We start from the raw sequence: 13,567 nt of genomic DNA, 5'->3' as shown, positions 1-13,567 counted from the left end.
AATAACAATAACCGCATCCCAGTACACTGGGGCTGTACCAGGAGGGGCACAAGTTTGAACCTGGCTTGAGGAACTTAGTGATTTAGCAAGACCCTGTCTTAAGATTAAAAAAAAAAAAAATTTAAAAGAAGAAATAAGGAGATAGCTCAGTACAAAGGCAACGTAGGCTCGATCCCCAGCACTGCCAAGTTAAAACATGGTACAAAGCATTGTAGAAATAGTGAAGTTAAATAAAATGTGTAAACCACTTGACATGTGGCAGAAACAGAGCATGATGTTGGTAAATGAGCGAAGTAATCACTTCGGGAAGGAAATCTCATCTTTGAGAGTTCCAAATGTAAGTTCTTTATATCTGGATCTAGAGGTTTAGTTAATTAGAGGATGGCATGAATGAAGCCAAAGTTGAGAACGAGGCCCAGCTAGCATCTTTTGTTTTGTGACAATAACTCATTCCTCAATGAATTCAGAATGCTGAGTTGTGGTGAGACCCCTCAGCAAGAGCAGGTAGGAGCAGACAGCCCAAATTCACTTCTGCCCCGGGAGAAAATACACGGATGCAGAGATGTCTCTTGGAATCTGTGGGGTTTTGGGAGCAGGTATATATTGTTTACTTATTGATATTATTAATTTAGTAACAGAAATAGGATCATAACTTTGTGGTATCTGTACCTGGGGATAAACCCTGGCACCACTGAAAGAGTTATTGTGCAAGATCCCCGAAGCCAGACACCTCAGGCACCTGTGAGAAGGGCGAGGCATATCTCTGAAAGCTGATTAGGCCTAGGAAGGGGTCCACAGTTTGGCTCCTTGGGATAGAACAAAGCAGAGCGAGAAGTTTCCATGCTTAAGCTATTTTTGTGTAATACAGTTGAGCAAAGTTCTTGCCCTGGCTGATTTTGTGATTCTGTATTTAAAACCAAATATTCAGCAACTTGTTAGATAGAAAAACAAGTTGTTCAGGTTGCTCTTAATTGCATCAAATTTAGGGCATGAATGTGCACATGTTCCAAATCTATTGACACTGCCCAGCGACATTTAAAACTTGTAATATCTTCAGTTTGGTTAAAAAAACAAACAAACAAACAAACAACCAAGTGCAATTGCATTTATTCCATTCTCTGTAAACATAACTATCTCCTGTAAAGGAAACCGGATTTGGTGAAAATTAAAATATACGTAAAGAGAAGTAACTCTTCTACCCAGACACCACTGAAGACCCACACAGCCAAGCGTTTGGCATTTGCCTGTCATCTGCTTTTGTGACCATGGGGAGTAGCCCAAATGACAGGCTCACAGATGGAGGCCTTGTATGATTAATGGTGTCTACCAGGCCTGGTAGTGAGGATGCAGGAAATGATGGCAGATAGGAGCTAGTCCTTTTGTGTTTTGGGTTTAGTATTCCTTCCAAGGTTTGAGGAGAATCAGAAAGAATTCCAGCTCTGCTCTTTGCTGGAAAATCTGAAAGTATTCTTCTTTCATTCTGGAGAATCACTTGCCAAGACCAAACTTTTAATGCAGAACCACATCAGTTTCCTAACTGATCCATCAAAATTGCATTCCCACTCTCTCCCTCCTTCCTTCTCTCTCTCTCTTTCTCACGTTCTGTGCACATATGTGTCCTTACTTCTATTTTTCTTCAATTCTCCCATGCCCTGTCTTGCCTGATTAACTGGAGTTTCCCACAGTGTCTGAGGAATAAATGTAAGTGTGTACTGCTAAAGAACAGAGGAAGATGGCAGAAGAAAGGCCAGACTTTTTGGGTATACCCTACCACGTCCTTACCAAGTGGGTCATCCCAGCCTACTGCTCCTAAGGCATCAAGAATACAGGAGACAAAAATCTCCACATTAAAACAAGGTCACACATAAGATCATGCTCATAATTGACAGTTCTTTCTTTTGGTGCGTTTTTATTTTTACATTTTGTGTGTGGGTGTTGTTGCTGAGAACTGAACCCAAGGCTTCACACATGCTAACGATGTTCTCTACTAGTGAGCTATGCTTCCAGACCCATTGCTTTGAATTTTTAAATTTATTGTGACTATGCAAGTCAAGACAGTTAAGTATTTTTTTTTTTGTTTAAAAGTTGATTTGTTTTGAGTAACTAATAGAAACGGCCATAATGTAGAAAGAGTTGAAAAATACTCTTCTAGTCCTACCTTCTAATCCCTGCCACCTAATCTCCCCAAGGTCTTTTACAAAAAAACAAATTAATTAGGGCCTGAGAAGTAGCATAGCGGTAAAGCAAATGCTTAATATGACGATAGGCATACACATGTGGTTTTGTTACTTGGGAGGCTGAGACAGGGCCATCACAAGTTTGAGCCCAGCCAAAGAAATTTAGGGAGACTGTGTCTCAAAATAAAATAAGAAGGAGCAGGGATGTAGTTCACTAGTAGAGCACTTGCTAGCATGTGTGAGGCCCTGGTTTCAATTTACAATATTGCAAATAAATAAATAAATCTGAGCAGGTTGACGGAAAAGGTAAATAGAAAGTACAGAGTGTGCTCATGTATTCCCCTGCTGGCTTTCCCTATCATGAACATTTTACATTAGAGTGGTGCATTTGTTACACTTGATGAGCCCGTATTGATATCTTCTTAATAACGAAAGTCTATAGTTGCATTAGGGTTCCTTCTTCAGGTGGTATATTCTGTGGCTTTTGACCAAGGTAGAATGACATACCCACAGCTACTCTAACATACTGAGAACATCCACAACTTTAAAAATTCCTGCATATTCTGCTAATGTGTCCCTCCTTCTTCAAAGCCATGTAAATCACTGAGTTTTTCGCTGTCCCACAGCCTTGCGTATTTGAGAATGTTACACTTGGAATCATACAGCATGTAGCATTTTTTCACCAGATCTTTCATTTAAAAATATGCATTTAGGAGTCTTCATGATTTTCCATGGCTTCCTAGCTCATTTCTTTCCATGGATGGATAACATGCACTGTCTGGATGTATTACAGTCTGTTTACCCATTCACCTATCAAAGGCCATCTTGCTTGATCCCACATTTTGGCAATTATGAATAAAGCTACTAAAACATTCATGTCCAGGCCTCTCCATGAACATACATTTCCAGTCTATTTGGGTAAATACTAAAAAGCCTGATTACTGAATTGCAAAGTCAATGTTTAGTTTTATGTTTAGTTTTATAAGAAACTTTCAAACTGGCTTCCTATTCAGGACCTTTTCTGGTGGTTTGAACATATTATCATTACAACAGGCACTTAGTCGGGATGGAGACTCTGGTCCTCCCAGCAGTTACTAGCAGGCACCGAGGCAAGGGCTGGCTCCATCTGGAAGGTCTCAGGGTCACTTGACCAGGCTTGCCTGGGAGGGTGGACTTGACCAAGCTACAGGGGTTCTCTCTTAGCTTGGCTGTGTCCTTGCTTTGTGACCTTTCTATGTTTCAGTTTCCTCAGCTGTAATTAGACTTGGTAACACTAGTCAGATGCTAGAGTTCCAAGAATTACCCGAGATATTCCATGCATATCTCACCACAGCACGTGGTACAAGTAAGCTCCCAATAAATGTTAACTATTTTAACATCCTATTATATAAAGGAGCATCTCCATGCCCAAATACCCAGTGCCATTTTAAGGGATGAATTTATGCGACAGTACGTTCAAGAGCACTAACAACAGAACAAATTAATACACTGTGAAATCTGGTGAGAAAAGACAAATGCATAGAAGCTAAAAATAAAGGAAAGCAAGCCTGAAAAAGAAACCTGATGCAGTGAATTTACTTCTTCTTCCAACATCTTGGTGCATGGAATAAATTCCTCCCTCTTCTCCCAGCCCTAGGTTCTTATTAGTATCTGGCTAGTGTAGAATCCTCAGGGGTGAGTCCTGAATTATGAAATACTCTCTCTCTGGTGGCCTGCCAAAGCCTGCTCCACAAACACCTCAGCTAACTGGCACCAGCACATGTGAGTAGACTCCTCACCCTGAGGGCCTGACTAAAGCTCGTGTTTTTCCTTTGCTCGGAAGACTCCACAGGCGTGTGGGAGGAGGGCCGCATTAAGCAATATGTGTGGGTTATTTTTTTAACTTTGGAGCAGTTCTTGCATGATGACAGAAGGATACATGCTGACAATGAAAACTCAATGCACTATTGCTATATCTTCTTTGTATTGGATTTTGGAAGTTAACGAACTAAAAACAAATACTCTCCTGTGCATTCCTAATTAATAATATATGTCTCCCCATCATACCAGTGGGGATGGAAACATCTGAGTGTGCCTACCAGCTGATTTACCTTCATGATATCAAATAACTGGTTTTCCTGTTTTAACTGCGTGAGCAAAGTTTAAGTGTCACAAGGTCAGAGCATACGGAATTTTTTTAAACTAACAGTAAACAATGAAACCTGATAAATTCTGCAGGGTGAATGGCCATAAGGCAGGTGCTCACTAATTATGAGCTGCATCCATATTAATATCACATGACACTAAGGACATAGTTAGATCAGAATATGTTTTATTAACTGTGCATCAAAAATGTGCAGCAAAGCTCAGAACCCTGCCTAAGAGTGACAGACAAGGTGGGTTTGCAAAGTTGAAGTGCAGGAGATGAAGGCGTACCGGAGTCCCCCAGAAGGCCAGCCACAGCCAGGTTATAGGATGGTTCAGCCCCTCAGTCCTGTGGGAAAGAGAGGAGATAAAGGGCAAGGGATCAGAAGAGGTGGAGCCTTTCTCGTCTATCTCCCTCATCTCACTCAAGCAATGATCCCCAACCCTTTGGGCACCAGGAAATGGTTTGGTGGAAGGCAATTCTTCCACAGATGGGAGTGGTAGGATGGTTTACGGGTGATTCAAAGGGCACTACAACTTAGGTCCCTGTGCACAGTAGGGCTCACGCTCCTATGGGTGATCCGAAAGGAGGCAGAGCTCAGGAGGTAATGGAAGTGATGGGGGCAGCTGTGAGTACAAAGGTAGCTTCACTCACTCCTACTGTGCTGCCCAAGACTAGATCCTTGGCCCCAGAGTTAGCAGACCTCTGCCCTAAAGTACCTATGACAGTTCCTGGTACTGTTAGTGAAAAGCTGTGAGAAAAGGAAAAGATTTAACTGAAAGCTACGTTGCTCACTCTAAATTTGCTTTGGATACACTAGGGCCCAGAGAAGTCCCTCTGCTTTTCCAGAACTAAAAGGTAAGCCCAGTGAATCTGAATACTGATTAACATCACAGAATCCAGATTCGGATGATGGACTTGGCGTCTTGGCTTTGGTTACTAGCTCTATAGCCCTAGGCAGTTCTGTAAGCCTCAGTTTTCTTGGCTCTAAAATAGAAATAAGACAATTCCTGCTCTAGCTACTGAAGGATTACACAGAATAATAGCTATTAGCACCGACGTTCGTGCAGAGCAGCTGTGTAGTCTTTGTTGTCATTGAGCTCTTCTTGTCATCATTGCTACTGAGTCAGCTACTCCCACTACAAAACATTTTTTCTTCTATCTGAAGCAGGAAATAGGCAGGGAAGGGGTTAATGGTGGAGTCAGGCATGGACGCTGGGGCTTGGTATTTCAGCTTGCTTTGATGACACCAGCTGTGCTGGATCAGCCATTTAATTCTCTTTTGAGGACCTTCCCTGCAGGAGGCTCCATGAGGCATCCCAGCGAGGGTATAAATACACAGGTGATCACAATGTTATCACAATGTTTATCCAATGCAATATGCCTGACAAGCATATCACCTGCACAGAAAGACTCCAAGCTGTCCAGCTAAAGTTGCTTTCATGCAAAATTCCCTTCCGAACGAAGCACTTCTTCATAGTAAAAGGCTGGCTTGTTTAATTCCAAATTTATGCACGTATTATCTTGTTCCTTGTCCTCCTCAAAACATATATAATAGTTTAATAATATAACTCCAGTTTCAGATCTTTTAAAATATGATCTACAAAAATAAAAAAATAAAATACTGTCTTGGTTAGTTTTCTCTCGTTGCTGAGACAAAATACCCAACGCCCAAAATGAAGGAAGGAAAGGTTTATTTAGCTTACAGTTTGTGGAGATTTCAGTCCATACTTGGCTGGCTCGAGGCAGAAGATAGCAAAGCACCAAGAGCAAAGAGGGGAATGGCAGCCGAACAGCAAACAGCCAGAGCAAAAGGGAGGAGTGGCGGCAAGCAGCTTCTTTCCCTGCCTTACATTGTAAACAGGCTACCCTACCTAAGGGGCCTGTAGCTCTCACATACTCTCCATGCCCTCCTCTTCCACAGGCTCAGGATGTATACAAAGTAAGCGCCCTGGCTTCCTGCTGAGTCACTTTGCCAAACCTCTAGACTCCCCAAGTTGACACAATGTATCAACCATAACAAATATGAGCTACAAACCGTTTTAAAATATGAATAAGCAAAACATTGTGTTCTGTCTGTCCCTTGAAAGAAACATCATCCCCAAAATTTAGAATTATATTTGCCTTAAGCATGAAGCTATAACTGAATATCATTTCATCCTTTGAATCAAAAAAAAAAAAAAAACTGTCACCGGGCATGGTGGCACATACCTGTAATCCCAGCACTGGGGAGGCTGAGGCAGGAGGATCTTTGCAAGTTCAAGACCAGCCTGGGCTGCAAAGTGAGCTCAAGCCCAGGCTGAATTGCATAAAGAGACCCTGTCTTTAAAAAAAAAGACAAAGAAAAACCTGTCTGTCAAGGTAGAGACATGATTGAGTCATGGCTATTTGGAAACCCAGCACACATTCTTTGCTACAACTCTATGTCTGTGTGCCTGCGTGTGTGTGTGTGCGTGCGTGTGTGTGTGTGTGTGTGTGTGTGTGTGTGTTATTACAAAGGAGTTGAGGGAGCAGAGTGCACAGTAGTAGAGTGTTTGCCTAACATGGGCAAAACCCTGTAAGTGATCCCACAGGGAAAAAAAAAATGAAGCCTTAAACTGCATGATAGTATAGAAAGCTACACATTGACTCCTCTACTCAAGCTTTAGAATGTATTCTGACATTTGCAAAAGAGAATCTACATTTCCAATATTTCTCCTAAGCATTTCCTCTATTAGGCCAAAGAACAAAAACAAAAGCACAATGAGAAGCTCAGCTAAGACGGACACACTTGCACATAGTTAAGCCTGTTGCATTGGGAAGTTGAACTGATTCACAAGATTGAGAGTGAGTTGAGAGGCAGACAGGGGTGGGCCCAGAGTACACTCCTTGTGGACAGCAGGTCGGGCCTTCATCAAGTAAAGACATAACGAACTCTGCTAAAGCCTTTTCCTGCACATTTTCTTTACTGCTTGAAGCCAAATGCCCCTTAGTCTGCTTTCAGCATTGGAGATGTAGTGGAGCATGAGAAAAAGGGGCCTGAGGCTTCTACGTCCAGGTATGATCCCAGCCATGCAGTCATCTTTCTGTACCCATAGTTGGATGAGCAGAGGGAATATGACCCTGACTTAATTTCCTCTTATTGTCAACACAGTGACACTGCCTCTGAGTAGAAAATCCCAAAGTCCTTCATTTTCATGACTTTTATTGTTTTGACTACCAAAAAGAGTTTGCAGGCTAGTAGTAAAAATATTAAGTATTAAGAAAAAATGTTGCCGTGATCTCTCTAAGTTGTAGGTGGTTGATGCCAAGAAGAACACCTTGAAAGAAAAACCCCTCGACTCCTGTGGGGTAAGTCATGCTGCCAGTTCTTCAACATGGTAACCTCCACTTCATCCAGCCAACATCCCCGAATGCCCCGTATCACATTCACAGGTTCCTGCTTAGGAAAGCGGTGACAAGGATACAGATGTTGCATGTATTCTTGACTTTCTAACATTCTCTTCTTTGAAATTCTAAAGATATTTCAAGGACTTGTATTACAATGATTACAACTCTACCTAACCATTACTAGTTTTAGGAAAAAGAATGGTGTATATCTTTGTTGCCCTACTGGACAGCAAATCCACTCCCGTGTGCGTAGGAGGCAAGTGCTATCCCCTGAGTTATATCCCCCAACCTAGCCTGAGCCTCATCCCAAATAAGTAACTCTCTATAAGTACTGGCATTTCTTTCATTTTCCAAACAATAGCCTGTACTCCAAGACACCATGGCCTCACTGTAGAACTTTCCACCTAGACCACCGCCTTCCAGCCTTAATGGACTTACTTCAGCTCCTCTGCTATTGGCTATTTATACTCACAGGTGATTTTTTTCTTCTCCTAATTCCCTTGGCCATGTTTACCCATCCTTCACATGCTGGTTTCAACATAATTTCTCATAGGAAACTTTCAGAAATCTCTCACCTATGATGGGTGCTCGTATTTGTGCTTTCCTAGTTCTTTATCATTATTTCTACTGCAATGTCTTTTTGTTTGCTTGGTCCTACTTTGCAAATTCAACACCATATCTCTCTTGTTATGGTATCCTGATATCTAGCTCAATATGTACATGTGGTGGATGCTCAATAGTCTTTAATAAATGTGAAGGCAAAGGCAGAGAATGAAGGCAGGAAGGAGGAAATGAGGAAAGAGGAGAAGACTGAAGGAAACAAAGAAGGTAGAGAACAAGAGAAAAGGATGGAGGCAGAGCCAGCCCCTGTTTGTGATGTTTCTGCAAACGCTCTTTACCTTCCTTTATTACTTCTTTCCCATTTGCTTCTCTTCCCCAAAATTTCAAAATTAAAATAAAATGAAAATCAACCCTGTCTCAGCATATATGCCCATTTGAACCGTAGGTTTGTTTTGATATTTGCCTTTTCTTTGGTTGTGTGTGTGTGTGTGAGAGAGAGAGAGAGAGATTCTGAACCCTGATTCCTCCAATTCAATTATGCTTCAAAGTTCAATTTACTTGAGAAGCATGAAGTATCAGGTTTCTTTCACATATGTCTTACTAAATAAATGACAAAATATGTTTTCTTTACTTTTTTTTTGGTGGAGGGGTTACCAGGAATCAAACTCATGACCTTGGGTTTGTGAGGCAGGTGCTGTGCCACTGAGCTGTATCCCCAGTCCATTTTCTTACTTTGTTTTCAAAATATGTTTTCTTAAGATATAATTTTCTATTTAACATTTGAAAATCTTATAAAAATTTTCTTTAGTTACCAAGTAATTCCAACTTACTACTTATATTGAAAAATAAGTTAAAAGGAGATACTAAAAATATTATTTAGGGGTTAAAGGGAGAAGCAGAATATTTGGGAAAAATCTAGAGACAATATGGTCTTTAGATAGCTACATTTGTTGTTTGTTTCATTAAATCTAATTCTTGATGTGTCTACTTCTTTAAAAAATAAGTGTTTATTGGGGTTGGGGATTTAGCTCAGCAGCACAGCTGCTGCCTGGCAAGCACGATGTCATGAGTTAGATGCCCAGTACCAGAAAAAAACAAAACAAACAAACAAACAAAATGTTTTTTTAAAAAGTGTTTATTTTATTTGCTAAAAAGATTTATTCCAAGGAAAATGGAAATTAGAATAAAGATGTGCCAAAGTTCCTTTCACAACTTTTTCATGGACTGAAAAGTATCCTAGGGAAGGCTGAGGGTGTAGCAAATTGATAGAGCACTTGCCTAGCACGTATGATGCCCTGGGTTCAATCTCCAGCGCTGTGGAAAAATAAAAAAATAAATAAAAAAATAAAAAGTAAATCCTCAGCTATACAATGCTATAAGGGGGTGATACCACACTGTGCATGAGGAAGAACTAGATAAGGGTTTTCCAAAGGATATTTTTTATTTTGTTTGATGAATTACCCATTTTTGTACAGAGCAATCAAGAGAATCTAATACAATAGCATTTCTAAGGGAGAATCATGCACATTCATTTGGATCATCATCTTTATCCTTCACTCCTACATCTCAAGTAATGTAGTGCAGAGACGGCTGAGTACCAGGGTAGGGCAAGAAAAGCGAGTGTCATAGAGATTTGTTCATGATGGGAGATTTTGAAAGTTAGAATTGCTAACTAACTCTGAACTAGAAAATAAGAGAGATTTGCTTAGGCATTAAAGATAGATACTAGGCAGTAAAACTGATAGATCCTTATTCCATTTTCCCATAAGAGGCTGGGCCAGTCAAAGAAGGTAATGCTAAGAAAATTTAAAGCAAGTAGAGAAAATACTTTTTCACCTGCTAGAATTCTCGCTGAGGAATTTGCTGCTGCTGACAGTCATAAAATCAATCACTGAGTTGGAATTTTCAAAGGGGCAGGATGACGTATGACCTGCTCTTTTGGCTAGTTGGGGAGGAGAGAGTCAATCAATTTGCCTGCTTCTAGAAGCTCACAGTTGATTACAAGTAGAGTGGGCAAAAGGATATCTCCCACCCTTGATCAGAATAACTGAGAAGTATTTTCCCAAGGAAGACAGTGGAGATGGTATGTGAACAGCAGATGGCCTGGTCCAATATAACAGGTTTTTTTTTTTTTTTTTTTTTTGAAAGAAACAAAAATTGAAATAACACAAAAAATGAATTCCAGGAACTAATGAATGATATTCCTAAAATCTTTTTGTTTGCAAACAGTTATTTTCCTTCTCATATGATATGACACAATTTTTTGCTTTTCATTATTTCAGTTTGTGTTTTTGCAGAACTAGAGATTAAATCCAGGTGTTTCACCCTGAGATACATTTCCAATGTTTGTTTGTTTGTTTGTTTGAATTTCTAATTTATTTTTTCTTGGAGGGAACAGGGTTGTCCTAAATTGCTAAATTGCCCAGGGTGGTGCAAACTTGCTATCCTCCTGCCTCAGCCTCCCAAAGTACTGGGATTACAAGTGTGTGCCATCACGCCTAGCTGATGCAATGTTTTTTATTTTAATCTGATTCTTCTTCCAACTGGTATTCTGAGTATATCTGTCAAATCTGAAAATAGTTAATGTAATAGAAATGGTTTCTGCTACAAAAGAGTAGAGTTTAGTTGAAAAGTGAGCACATTGCAAATATTAACAAGGCAATGGTATTTTTGAGGTTGGCATGTTGAGTGTCAGTAATAAAGTCCTTAATGGTTAAATTCAGCCTTTGCCCTAAAAAGGAAAAAAGCTATTTCCTTCCCCCATCTTACATTTTTGTTTTCTTCTTTGAAAATGTGATGTAATTTCCAAGACTTCACTTTATGCTTCGGCACATGCATCCAGTGTGAGAGTGCACCCTTGGCATTCTAATTTAGGGGCTTCTGAAAGAGAGTCTAAGAAAGGTGTGTCACGTATGGGGACAGAAGGTATCACATAGTTTACTAAAAGGGGAAATTTTGCTGTCAAAAAATTGCACAACAAAATAAAATCCTGAAAAAATCAAGATAAAACTATATCTTTGAATTTCAAAAAGGAAGGGATGGAGGGAGGAAGAAAGGAAGGAAAGGAAAGGAGGAAGGGAGGGATGAAGGGATGAAGGGAAAAGGGAAGGCGAAGAGGGAGAAGGAAAGGAAAGGAAAGGAAAGGAAAGGAGAGGAGAGGAGAGGAGAGGAGAGGAGAGGAGAGGAGAGGAGAGGAGAGGAGAGGAGAGGAGAGGAAAGGCAAGGCAGAAAGAAAGAAAGAAAGAAAGAAAGAAAGAAAGAAAGAAAGAAAGAAAGAAAGAAAGAAAGAAAAAGGAAGAGTAGCAGTGCTAAAAGGGCAAAGCAAAATGCATCATCTGTAGAGTACCAGGCAGGCACTGTCACTGCCTTAAAGGGGCAGTGACCAGTTCCATGACAAATGACCACAGTTTACAATATCCTATAATTTGGGGCTTAAGAATGCCCCCCACAGTGCTGGGGATCAAATCCACGCTTTACCACTCAGCCACTCACCCAGTCCCTATGCTTTTCTCATGAGTATGTTTCAGTTAAATACTGCCCTTACCTTCTCCCTAATAAGTAAATCAACATCTTAATGCAAACATCAGGAGCATTTTCTCCACGGCATGGTGTTGAAAGCTCTACAAACATTCCAACCTCGCACACAAGTATCTAAATACTGCAAATGTTCTTTGTGAAAGGGACAAGCTGGAGTCAGGCTACCTGGACTCTGGTCCTGACTGTCTGTCATTAGTTGGGTTTCCTGGAGGAGATTATTTAACTCCCTTTGACTCAGTACCTCTGCCCAAAGTATAGCAGAACCATACTGTCTACATCATAGGATTATAATAAATTGATATCCATACAAGGTAACCAACATTATGCCTGGCACATAGTAAATTTGTAGTCATTTTTATTCAGTCTCCAGAAAGCCTAAGTGTAAAGAAAATATACCTGTCCCTTGGAAGGGAAAGGGGTACAGTGGAAGTCACTTCAGCTTTCAAGGATTTGGGAGTAGAATGGGAGTTTTCACTGCTACACTCACTACTTATTCTGGTCCTAACCTTCCTTATGTCCCCTTCTCACCAGGTTTCTGCTTGAGTTCTGCAGCTCACAAGCCTGCTAAGTTCATTCCCTTTTTCTGTTTACTAGGCTGAAACAGTTGCCCCCTCCTTCTGCCAGCAAACTCTGACCTGCCAGGCCTCGGCTTAGATGTCGCCATCCGTGAGAACTCTCTACATCTGATATAGGCACTCCTGGTACCCGCTCTACACTTTCATCACCCTCAGCCATTTGTTTGCTTTCTGATATCCACCAATAGACCGCAATTTGAGTGGCAAGTATGTGGTCTCATCCTCTCACCGAACGCCATTTCTGATACACTGTTCGATGGTCTGGGGAGGATAAAAGAAACAATCCAGATCACCAGAAAACACTGACCCTTCTCAAAACCTGCCATTTAGTTCCACCTGGCTCAACTCTACAAAACGCCCAGGATCAGACCCTTCCCAAATGAAATTCATGTTTTGACCACCATATTCGAAACCTAAGTCACCAAAGAAATAGTGTTGGAGTTGTGCAGAAATAATCAGTCTGCCTTTCATGAAGCTAACACTGGGAAAACCTATACTGAGTATGAACCGAGAGACAGTCAAAAGGCCAGGGATACCGCTCAGAGGCACAGCTGCGTGCCTGGCAAGCACAAGGTCCTCAGTTCGATTCCCAGTACAAAAAAAAGAAAAAAGAGAGACGTTCAAAACAAACAAAATGAGAGAAATAGTGCCTATGGGTCTTATTTAGTCAATGAAAGATTGAAATGAGTTTTTGTGCATTTTTATGCAAGTCTAAATTTAGTTATTTAATCAAACTGCAGATTGCCTTTATCTTTTATTTATTTATTTAGTTAGTTATTTAGTTTTTTTCTGGTACCGGGAATCAAACTCATGACCTTGCGCTTGCCAGGCAGGCGCTGTGCTGCTGAGCTAAATCCCCAGCCCCCTGCATTTATCTTTTAGAATATACAAACGAGACTTCACTTGCAATCTTGTGAGTACAGTGCCTACGCATGATAAGTGTGGCTTTGGAATGGACAAACAGAAAGGAGAGAAGAAAACAACTAGAGGGGGAACGTAGGGAGGTCAATAACCGACAGAGGCAATTTACCCTCCCATTTCACCCCTGCTTCAAAGATGCAGTTTAAAAGAGGCAGGAGCGTGGGGCAAGACAGATGAGTGATTCATTTCTTTATTTCTTTTTGTTTATGAAGGTTGCATCAGCATTCTGAGATACTAATGATAACACTAACTGGCATGTCAGACCAAGAGCATGATCCTAAATGCCTGCTAACAGCTAGCCA

At 40.8% G+C, this 13,567-nt stretch overlaps 1 long non-coding RNA gene across 1 annotated transcript; it reads right to left on the bottom strand.

Annotated features, from left to right (window-relative positions):
* Positions 1–4,468: 4,468 nt before the first annotated feature.
* Positions 4,469–11,253, bottom strand: LOC106148141. Its single transcript, XR_001233314.1, has 3 exons — positions 11,002–11,253; positions 5,703–5,902; positions 4,469–4,650 (listed from the first exon to the last, which is right to left on the bottom strand). It is a non-coding gene; the product is annotated as an uncharacterized LOC106148141 (long non-coding RNA).
* Between the last annotated feature and the right edge of the window lie 2,314 nt (positions 11,254–13,567).

The sequence above is a fragment of the Chinchilla lanigera genome, unplaced genomic scaffold, assembly GCF_000276665.1.
Source record: "Chinchilla lanigera isolate Chin_1 unplaced genomic scaffold, ChiLan1.0 scaffold00015, whole genome shotgun sequence".
NCBI lineage: Eukaryota > Metazoa > Chordata > Mammalia > Rodentia > Chinchillidae > Chinchilla > Chinchilla lanigera.
This window is presented reverse-complemented; position numbering and strand designations above follow the sequence as displayed.